Here is a 10,256-nt window from a genome sequence, read left to right on the forward strand (position 1 = left end):
GTGTAAAGTACAATATTATTGGATTTGTAGAACAAGAGTTATAGCAGTTTTACTATGCTGCTATTTTTCTACTCACGGGAGAAATCAGATTGTTTTTGCACATAAGTTTATTTGGAATATATTGGATAGGAGAAGAAGCAAGCTATCCTTTGGTGCCCCTAGTTGACCTTTTCTTAAGGGGGGTAGCCATGATGAAGAAGTTGCAACGAAGGTTTTATGCGTTCAAAGATTTTAGTTGGAATGAGCAGTTGTCTCTATGGTTGGGAGGCCTATCCATGTGCGAGAGTCCTTTGCTTGGATCAGTAACTTGATGGAACATCTACAAGGAGCTCAGGTGGTCATCAAGAATGGGTTTTGTTTTGAGTTATCATCACTTGGGTGTTCAAGCACTTTCACTCAAGACAAGTTGGTATTGATGATAACAAATAGAGACATCACACATCTACAATTGGTTTTATGGTAACTTAAGTGAGTGAGTTTAGCTTGAATGGAGTCTCTTTTTGGTTATGAAATGTCTAATGATGGTATTACCAAGAGTAGAACCCAAGAGAGATGTGTTGAGTCAGACCCACCCAAGTAGGTAGAAGTGACTCAGAGTTTCTCTAAAATGTGTGGTTATGGATGTGTTCTAAAGGTTTATGTATGAAGTCAGCAAAAGGGATGTAGGTTGAACTACGCGACATATGATGTGAATTCATTCAAGGATGTAAGTGTGGCATTTACATAGATTGTAAGAGTGACATACTTGGATCATGAGAATCTAAAGGACATTCTCCATAATTTGGTTCGAGCTTGTGACATTAGTGTTGGGTTCAGTTAACCAGATGGTTGTGGTTTGGAAGTGAGCTAGCATTAGGAGAAGCAAAAGTCATTGCCAGTACCCTTAGCAAATGAGAGTGATGATAAGAAGGTTTAGACGAAACCAAGGACTAAGGAAGTATGTTCCAAGAATTGAGTAAACTAACCGAAACATGGTCACTAACATTTTGAAGTTGATGGCAGGATCTATTTTGGACTAAGAGAATAATGAGGGCCATTTTAGATGTGTATATATCTAGCAGGAGATTTGGTAGTATGGATTTAAAAGCCATATAACAGAGCATGCACAAAGTTTCTGCGCAGCATTTTAGAAACAGTGGAGACCAGAGTTTGTCATACAATTGAGTTCACACAACCATCTCAAGGTGATCTTTATGGGAAGCGTAGAGAGTTGTTCGGAGTATCCATTAATATCATGAAGCAAGTTACTTTGGAGTAAAGTTAATGGGTATGCGAAGTAAAGTGGAATCCATATCAAGATGAGGGAACCACCAAAGAAAGTGAGGAAGATCCTATGGCAGAGTGTCTACCTCCTTGATTATCTTATCCCAAATCTCGAGGATGAGATTCATCTTAAGGGGGGTAGAACTGTAACACCCTAAAATTTGTTTGAATTTAAAATAGATGAAATGATTTATTTTTGTTAATTATGTGAGCATTTAATATAGCCCAAATAATAAATTTATAAAAATAAAATCAACATCAAAGATAGATACATGCTTGTGCATTCATGCTGGTGCATAATTTTTGTTGAGTTGATTGGATTTTGTTTAAATTCAAAAGGAATTCAAACTCTATTTGAAAATGGATTCAAAAGTTTGGAAAAAATAAAAAAGAAAAGGTAAAACCCTTCACTCTCCTGGTTTCTGGCCCACTCGGCCTGCTCTCCTCCCTCTGGCCCAGTGGGCCAGTAGGCCCGCCGGTTCCTTCCCCCATCTTCTTGGGCCGAGATGGCCGGCCCAGGATGGCCAGCCCATGCCGCAGCGCCGTAGCTCTCCCTTTCTCTCTACGATAGACAGCCAGGACCCGCCGATTCATTCACTGACGCTCTAGGCCCACATGTCAGGTCATCTTCTTCCTTGAGTCAGAGCAGGACTAGACTCTGGACTGAATCCCATCGCCGCCCCGATTTCCGATCGCCTTGGCGTGCATGTCACGTCCCACGCCCCTTAAATAGCGAGTGCGTCCGCGTCCACGTCGCATCCATCCAAAAACTGAGCATCGATCCATGCGCGTGGGAGTCTACGCCAAGCCCTGTCCCTATAAAGCTCATAGGGCCGCGTCCGTGTCCTGTGTTCTAGAGCCCTAACCACTCGTGCCGCCCTCGCTCGAGTTTTCTTCGTGCTGTAACCCTAGGTCGCTGCCTGAGCTCGAAATTCGTCGCAGCCGTCATCCTTCTCGTCTCCATAAGCATGTGAACGAGTTTGCCTTGATCCAGTGAATAGCCCAAGCCCTTTCTTTTAGGACAATTTTGCTTATTCCGTGATTTCCCCGTGCACAGGAGCTCCGTCGCCGCTGCGTTGAGCCGCACGCCGTCCGTGACTACCCTCCGCCCCCATCTTCTACTTGGGTGAGTTCGCCTGGCCCTCCTATGTCGAATGGTCCTGGTCTCGTGCCGAATGGTGGCCAGAATCACCTGAACCGGCAACGCCGGTGAGGTTCTCGGTTTTCCAGCCATGGCACCGCCGCCGGTTGCTTCTTCTCCGGCCGGCCGCCGCCCCGACTAATCTGAGCCATCCGTCAGTGATCCAACAGATCCAGATGGCCGATACCCCTTTGTGGGGAACATTTGCTAAAGAGCCCCTGGCTTCTCTGGATTTCGAACCCACAGTCCAAAGCATATTCCCTGGTTTACGCTTTCATCTCTGGAAAACGTATTTTCCATTTAACAGATTCAAAATCAAGTTCCATTTAATTATAGTTTTGCCACTGATTTCAAATGCTTATAAAATGCTCATTTTAACTCTGATTTGATCCATTCAACTTGCGTTGGATTCGTAATTTTGTAATCTACGTGTTAGTGTCCTTGTTACCTCAGTTCTAGTTATTAAATTTCGAGTTCATGTTTAGTACATTAATAGTCTATAGGAAAACTTGGAAAATTCATATCTTGCTTGTTTTAGATCCGATTTCGGTGAATTTCGCGTCTATGTGATCGTGGTGACGAGTAGAATGTTTTTATACACTTTTCAAACTGTTTTCTTGCTGGTGGTGTATTGTTCTGATTATAGCCCTTTGTTGGCTTCGTGCATGATTGCTCGGATGATTGTATGTTGCCGCTTGGTGTTGTTGATCGAGTTTTGACGGTGAGGTTTTCGTTGGTGATCAAGAGAACTTCTACGACCAGCAAGACTTTCAGGAGAACTTTGATCAAGGCAAGTATAGCTAAGGACCTTCCTTGTTGTCCTATTCATGATGCTCACCAAAATACATATGCATGTGTCTTTCTTGCTACCTATGGTAGGATTTCCTAGATTTTGAATACTCAATTACCTTGTCACCTTGGGAGGTTTGCATTGGGTAGTTCTATTGCTAGTGCAACAATCATGATCTTGAAACTTGATTAATGAATATGCTATAAACATAAACAAGATGACTTTCTAGCAACAAAAGGACTTGTCTTGTAACTGATTATCTAGGATTTAACGTACAGCTATGAGGGCTATATGGCTCTGGCTCTAGTTGCTTGAGAAAACCTTTTCTAGCTGGTTAGAGGTCTGTGAGTTGGGTATAGGACAACCTCTGTCCTGTTGAGCCTAGCTATGGAAGCGGCCTTTTATATTATTAGAAGGGGGTTCCTATATCTGATGACCCTACGGCCCTGGCCGGTTAGACGAGCTCTTGGGTGGCTTTATATGGTTTCCACTGTTTTGGGAGTAATTAACCCACTCATTTGGGAAACATGACTCACAGTGAAAGTGTACACCTCTGCGCAGAGTTAACAAACTGGTATACTAGCCGTGCTCACGGATACGAGCGACCTTGGAACACTTACATTAAGGGATAATGACTTTTACTTGTTAAGATGATCATTTACGTTAATTGTTTAAGATATTGATTATTCATGTTCATTGATCAAGTGTTATGGGATTATTGCTACCTTGATGTTAATGAATGCTAAACTTGAAGATTACTTAAATGCTAACCATAGTAAACCAGCGTCAGCTTTTTGAGCCTCATAAACCCCTGGCTATATTTGTTGAGTTCAACATGGACTCACTCTTGCAATTTCCCCCACACCTCAGGATGAAGTTTAGATTGCTAGTTTTCAAAGGAGTTAGGGTTGTGATCAACCAGTCAGTTTGGATCCAGTGGAGTGGAGTCTACACCCAGAGATCGGAGTTGTTTATCCGTTGATTGTTCCTAAGGTTATATCTTTTATACTATGTACATTATGTTATTAAGCATTGTTATTTGATAACACCCCTCATTTGTAGCTATATGTGAGATTTGTTTCTAAAGACTCACATATGGTGTGCATCAGGTTTTGTCCTTAAAACCGGGTGTTACAAATTGCCTTGGCCTTTACTTCATGAAGAAGTTGAAGCCCTTAAGAATAGCTTCATATTCTGCTTGATTGTTGGTAGTCATTGGTTTAGTCAAAAAAGAAAACTCAAAACTTGCCCCCCGAGGTGAGATAATAATAATACCAATGCCACCACCTTGCTTGCACGATAATCCATCAAAGAATAATGCCCAAGGTATCGGCTCTACATAGCCAATACTCGGCTTATGATGATGGGTGACAAAATCGGCTATTACTTGCCCCTTGACTGCTTTAGCTGATTCATACCTCAAGTCAAATTCTGACAATGCAAGAATCCACTTCCCCATTCTTCCATTTAATATTGGCATTAATAGCATGTGTTTGATCACATCATCCTTAGAGACAACTATACACTTAGCCGATAACAAGTAATGTCATAACTTGGTGCAAGAGAAATATAAGCACAAGCATAACTTTTCAATAGGAGAACATCTTGTTTCTGGATCCAAAATCCTTCTACTTAGATATAAAACAACTCGTTCTTTTCCTTCAAACTCTTGCATTAGGATCGATCCAATTGTTTGACTATTGGCCGACACGTACAACTTAAAAGGCTTACCTTGCTAAGGAGGGACCAGCATGGGTGGATATTTCATATATTCTTTTCTCTCCTCAAATGCCTTTTGTTGTAAGTCACCCCATTTAAATTCTTGATCATTTTTTCAACATCAACAAAGGAGAAAATGGTAGAACCTTTCTGACAAATTTGAAATAAACCTCCTGATAAAATTAATCTTACCAAGCAAAGATTGTAACTCTATTTTAGTAGTCAGGGGCACTGCCTCATCAATTGCTTTCATACTTTTCTGACCAAATTCGATTCCTCTCTTGTGGACCATAAAACCCTAAAATTGTCCAGCTGATACTCCAATGGCACACTTATTTGGATTCACCTTTAAACCATGTTTTCTTGTGCACTCCAAAGTCTCCTGCAAATCAGCTAGATGTTCCTTGTACCCTTTAGATTTTATCATTACATCATCAATGTAGATTTCAACAATCCTGGTGATCAACTTATGAAAAATATAATTCATCGCTCTCTGATAAGTTGCATCGTCATTCTTCAAACCAAAGGTCATCACAACCCATTCAAATAAACCGATTGTGCCAGGGCACCTAAAAGCTATTTTTGCTATGCCTTCCTCAGCCATAAAAATTTGGTTATATCCTACATTGTTGACCATAAAACTAATAACCTTGTGCCTGGCTGCTGCATCTACCAACATATTGGCTATCGGCATCGGATAACCATCCATGGGTGTAGCCTTGTTCATATCTCTAAAATTGATGCAAACTCTTAACTTCCCATTCTTCTTGTACACAGGAACAACACTCGATATCCACTCTTCATATCGGCATGGTCAGATAAATTTCACTTCTAGTAATCTTTCAGTCTCCTTTGTGATATCATCAAGAACATTTGGGTTAAATCTCCTTGGAGCTTGTTTAAATGGCCGATATCCAAGTTTGATTGGCAACCGTTGTTCAACAATCGATCGATCTAGACCAGGCATCTCATAATATTCCCAAGCAAAACAATCCTTAAATTCCTTTAATAAATTTATCAACTCTTGCTTATACTCAGGATCCAACTTAGCACTTACATACGTTGGCCTAGGCCTATCTCTAGGACCAATATCTATCTCCTCTAATTCATTGGCCGATGTAAAGCCATGTCCTAGTTTACCATCTGTACCATTTATTGGATTATCCATTAAAACAAACTCTCAAAGTCGACTACTTGGATCGGCTATTGACTTTCATCATTGATCTAAATGAAGCCTCCTTCCCATAGCTTGCTAGAAACATTTGAAGTCTTCTAGTTCCCAATACATTGGATCAGCTGTTGCTATACTCATATAATCATCAGCATGAACCAGCTCAACATCATCTCCATGCCACTGAATCAAGCATTGATGCATAGTCGATGGTACACAACAATTTGCATGAATCAAATCATGACCAAGGAGTAAACTATATGAACTTTTTCTATCAATGATGAAGAATGTGGTGAGCAAAGTCTTACTTCTGATTGTTAATTCAACATTTATTGCCCCCCTAGTCTTGGATGCATTACCCCCAAAATCCTTAAGCATCATGTCGGTCTCAATCAAATCTCCTAGTCCCTTGCCAAGCTTGCGAGAAGTAGTATAAGGCATAAGATTAATAGAAGCACCTCCATCCACCAACATTTTGCTCATCGGTTTCCCATCAACGACACCTTTTACATATAAAGCTTTTAAGTGTCGATGCTTGACTGGCTTATCGAATATAGCTTGTTGTATAACTATCAACTTGGCAACTATCTCCTCATACTCTAATTCATCAAAATCTAAATAGACTTCTTGGTTTGCTGGAGCTCTAAATTTTGACGGCAATAGAAAAACCATTTGAATATTAGCCGATGGTTGACCCCTATCGGCTGTTTGTTTAGCACACCACACTTGAGGTCTACTAGATGCCTGAGCCTGTTCTAGCTCTCTGTTCCTTAGGCATTGTACCCTTCTTTTCTGGCTTCTCGTTAAAACTCTTGGACACCATTGCCCTTCCTACCAAACATACTCTTCCTCATTACCCTCTTCTTCATAATCAACCTAGTTTTGATCAACAACTCGCTTCCTGAGCCGATCATGAACACTTCTATTTTTTAAGCGCCAATCCATATTATTATGATGATACTCATCTTGAGCATGGATAGACCGACGGTTGGCTTGAGATTGCCTAAACTCCCAATATTGCTCACTACACTCTGGACAATTATTTCTAGTAGGCAATTTCAAACCTTCATTCCAACAATGTGTGAAGAAAGGATAATTCCAATGTGATTCAGCTTGCTTTCTTTCATACCTCTCCTCTTCTTGTTGACGCTGCTATTCTTTCTCTTCTAACCAACGCTTATAATCCTTTTCCTTCTGTCGTTGCCACTTATTCAACAAAATTTGAGATGTGACACGCGGCCTTATCGCCCCATTAATTGATGTCTCTCCCTGCTCATATCGGCTCTTCTGTTGGTCATGACACTTTTTAATCTCTATATTCATCAACTGATATTTGCATCTCTGGATCGACTGTTCTAGTTTCTTTGGCCCAATTTGATGTTAGGACTTTAGTCTTCCCTTTGAGAAACTTAGCATCATCCATGTTCTGATCTCTTGGGAAAGGATTATCATCAACTTTCATCTTCCAATGTGTATCAAATTTAAGCCTTCCTTGCTAAATAGCCCTATGTATATGTTGCCAGAAAATTCTACACTCATTTGTAGAATGAGAAGTAGCGTTAAGAAATTTGCAGAACTTCTTATTCTTCAACTGATCAGGAGGTAACATAACATGATTGGTGGGCAACTTAATCTGTCCTTTGTCAAGCAAGAAATCAAAGAGCTTGTTCAATTTTGTGACATCAAAATCATAGCTCTCTTTAACCCCTTTTCCCCAAGGATTTGGCACCATCACTGTCTTGTTACCCCAATTCCATTCGGCCGCAGCAATCTCTTCTTCTTCATCATCCTCATTGTCGTCATCAACTGAATATGGATTATAGGTTTCAGCAATTGCGGTGCTCTTCTAGAATCAGGTATCTCTATGCATATTCTGGAATTGGTTATTGAGTGCTACCACTCGTTGAGCCAACTGATCTAAATTGACAAACTCTTGCCCAAGCTGCTTTTTCCTCCATGTTGGCAACATTCCTTGAATAGTTAAAGCATCTAGCTGATGATTAGTTAGATTCAATGAGAAGCATAAATTTCTGGTCTCTTAGAACCTTTGAAGAAACTCAGCACCTGATTCATTAGTTCTCTACCTTATGGTTGTCAAATCTATGATTTTCTTTTCTCCTATCCTAGTATAGAAATACGTATGAAACTTCTTCTCTAGGTTAGTCCAATTGGCAATGGAATTAACTGGAAATGATGAAAACCAAGTGAAGACTGGTCATGACAAGGACAAGGAGAAAAAACAAACTCGATGAGCCTCTTCAATGGATGCTTCGCCCAATTATGTTAGACACTGACTAATATGTTCTATTATACTTGTCCTATCCTGACTAGTGAACTTAGTAAATTCTGGGAGCATGTAATTTGTAGGAAGAGCGACCAAATCATACCACTTTGGATATGGACATTTGTATGAAAAGGTCTGCCCTTTTGGTTTCAAACTGAACTGATTCTTCATCATCTTAGTCACTCTAAGCAACAACTCATCATCATTTTAATCTAGATTTCTCTGCAATTGTTGACCCATCTGCAGATTAAAATTTCAGGTACCTTGAAACCCCGGATTTGGAATCAAATGAAGGGTATTGTAATCTGTTCCATAATGATATACTTGAGGAATCTCTATCCTTTGCTGATTTGCTGCTTAAAGTCTTTGGTTGTAAATGTTAGGATCTGTATCTCTATGAATCCTTTGAATTGATGGCGCTTTTTTTTGAGCTGACGACGGTATTTGGCCTGATGTGCCAAAATTAACCATTTGATTCTAAACTTGGCTCGTCGGCTGTTGCACATACTACACTGATGATCTAGGATTATTTTGTATTTGATTAGTAGTGGTACCAGCTTGATTAGTCCCCTGAGTCGATAGATGTGGAATGTTGTAATAAGCCGGTCCAACCTGATCAATTGGACATCCATGAAACACCTCTTTCATGGTATTGTGGAATGTATTCAAAAAAGTTGTTTTAAGGTTCAACATGGCATCATGGACATATTTGTTTATAGCATCTATGAAGAAATGCCTATCATCAGCTTCGTCTGTATCTAACTGCCCATGCATCAAAACTCTTGGTAGTGGATATTTCTGAACAACTTTATTGTCATGTTTCTTAGTGTAGAATAACAAACACTTGTTCTGAAATTCTTCTATAGCTTTACTAATGACGTCTTTATCCTCATCAGGTAGGTCTTCATAAGGCACCATAAGAATGTCCCTATTGTTGTGAGTTGCTATGACGATTGTGGGGTCCCACCAGGCATGCCAGAATGTGTGTCGGCGCGAAAATGTGGTAGCCGCGCTGGGTGGACACGCAACAAGCCAGAACAATCTAGAGATCTGCCTGGCTTCAACGTAGGACCAGCCGATCCTGCAAATTTCCAAGGGCGTGCCAATCAATTTGACCTGCAATTGACAAGGAGAGAAAATTTATCAGTAATTTAAGGCAGAACATGTTAGTTTTGCCCAGATAGTTCCAAGTGTGCCGCTTCGGGAGCAGCCAAATGGGAAAATTGACTAAATAGCCAATACGAAAAAAAATTGACTGTTAAGGACTATAATGATGGATTCTATAGTAATGGATACAATACATCTGGTTTTACTAATCCTTTCCCTTAAGCTACTAACATGTATGTGTCAAAGATACATCACTGGCTAAGTTAGATTTTGATCAATACGTGGTATAGAGCCAATGAATCTGGTGAAAAGGGATATGCCATGCAAACAATCGACTGTTTGATATAGATAGACCTACGAACTGTCCAGATCTAATTCATTACCACCAATAGTGAGGTTCGACCGGATCAATGCAGCTATGATGATGATAGTAATCTAGAACCAGAAAATCCATAGAATCGACCATACTTCAACAGGTTCATGAAAGCATGTGTAGCACCCGGTTTTAAGAACAAAACTAGATACACACCATATGTGAGCCCAAGAAGTCAAATATCACATATAGCTACAAATAAGGGTAATATCAAAAGACAATGCTCATTATATAATGTACTTAGTATAAAGGATCTAATCTTAGACAACAAACAGTGGAAAGACAACTCCGATCTTTGGGTGAAGACTCCACATCCACAGGGACAATTGACTGGTTGATCACAAGCCTAATTCCTCCAAACTCTAGCAATCTGGTACTCATCCGGGATTTTTCCAAAGATTTAAAAAG

The sequence above is a fragment of the Miscanthus floridulus genome, chromosome 12 (assembly GCF_019320115.1).
Source record: "Miscanthus floridulus cultivar M001 chromosome 12, ASM1932011v1, whole genome shotgun sequence".
NCBI lineage: Eukaryota > Viridiplantae > Streptophyta > Magnoliopsida > Poales > Poaceae > Miscanthus > Miscanthus floridulus.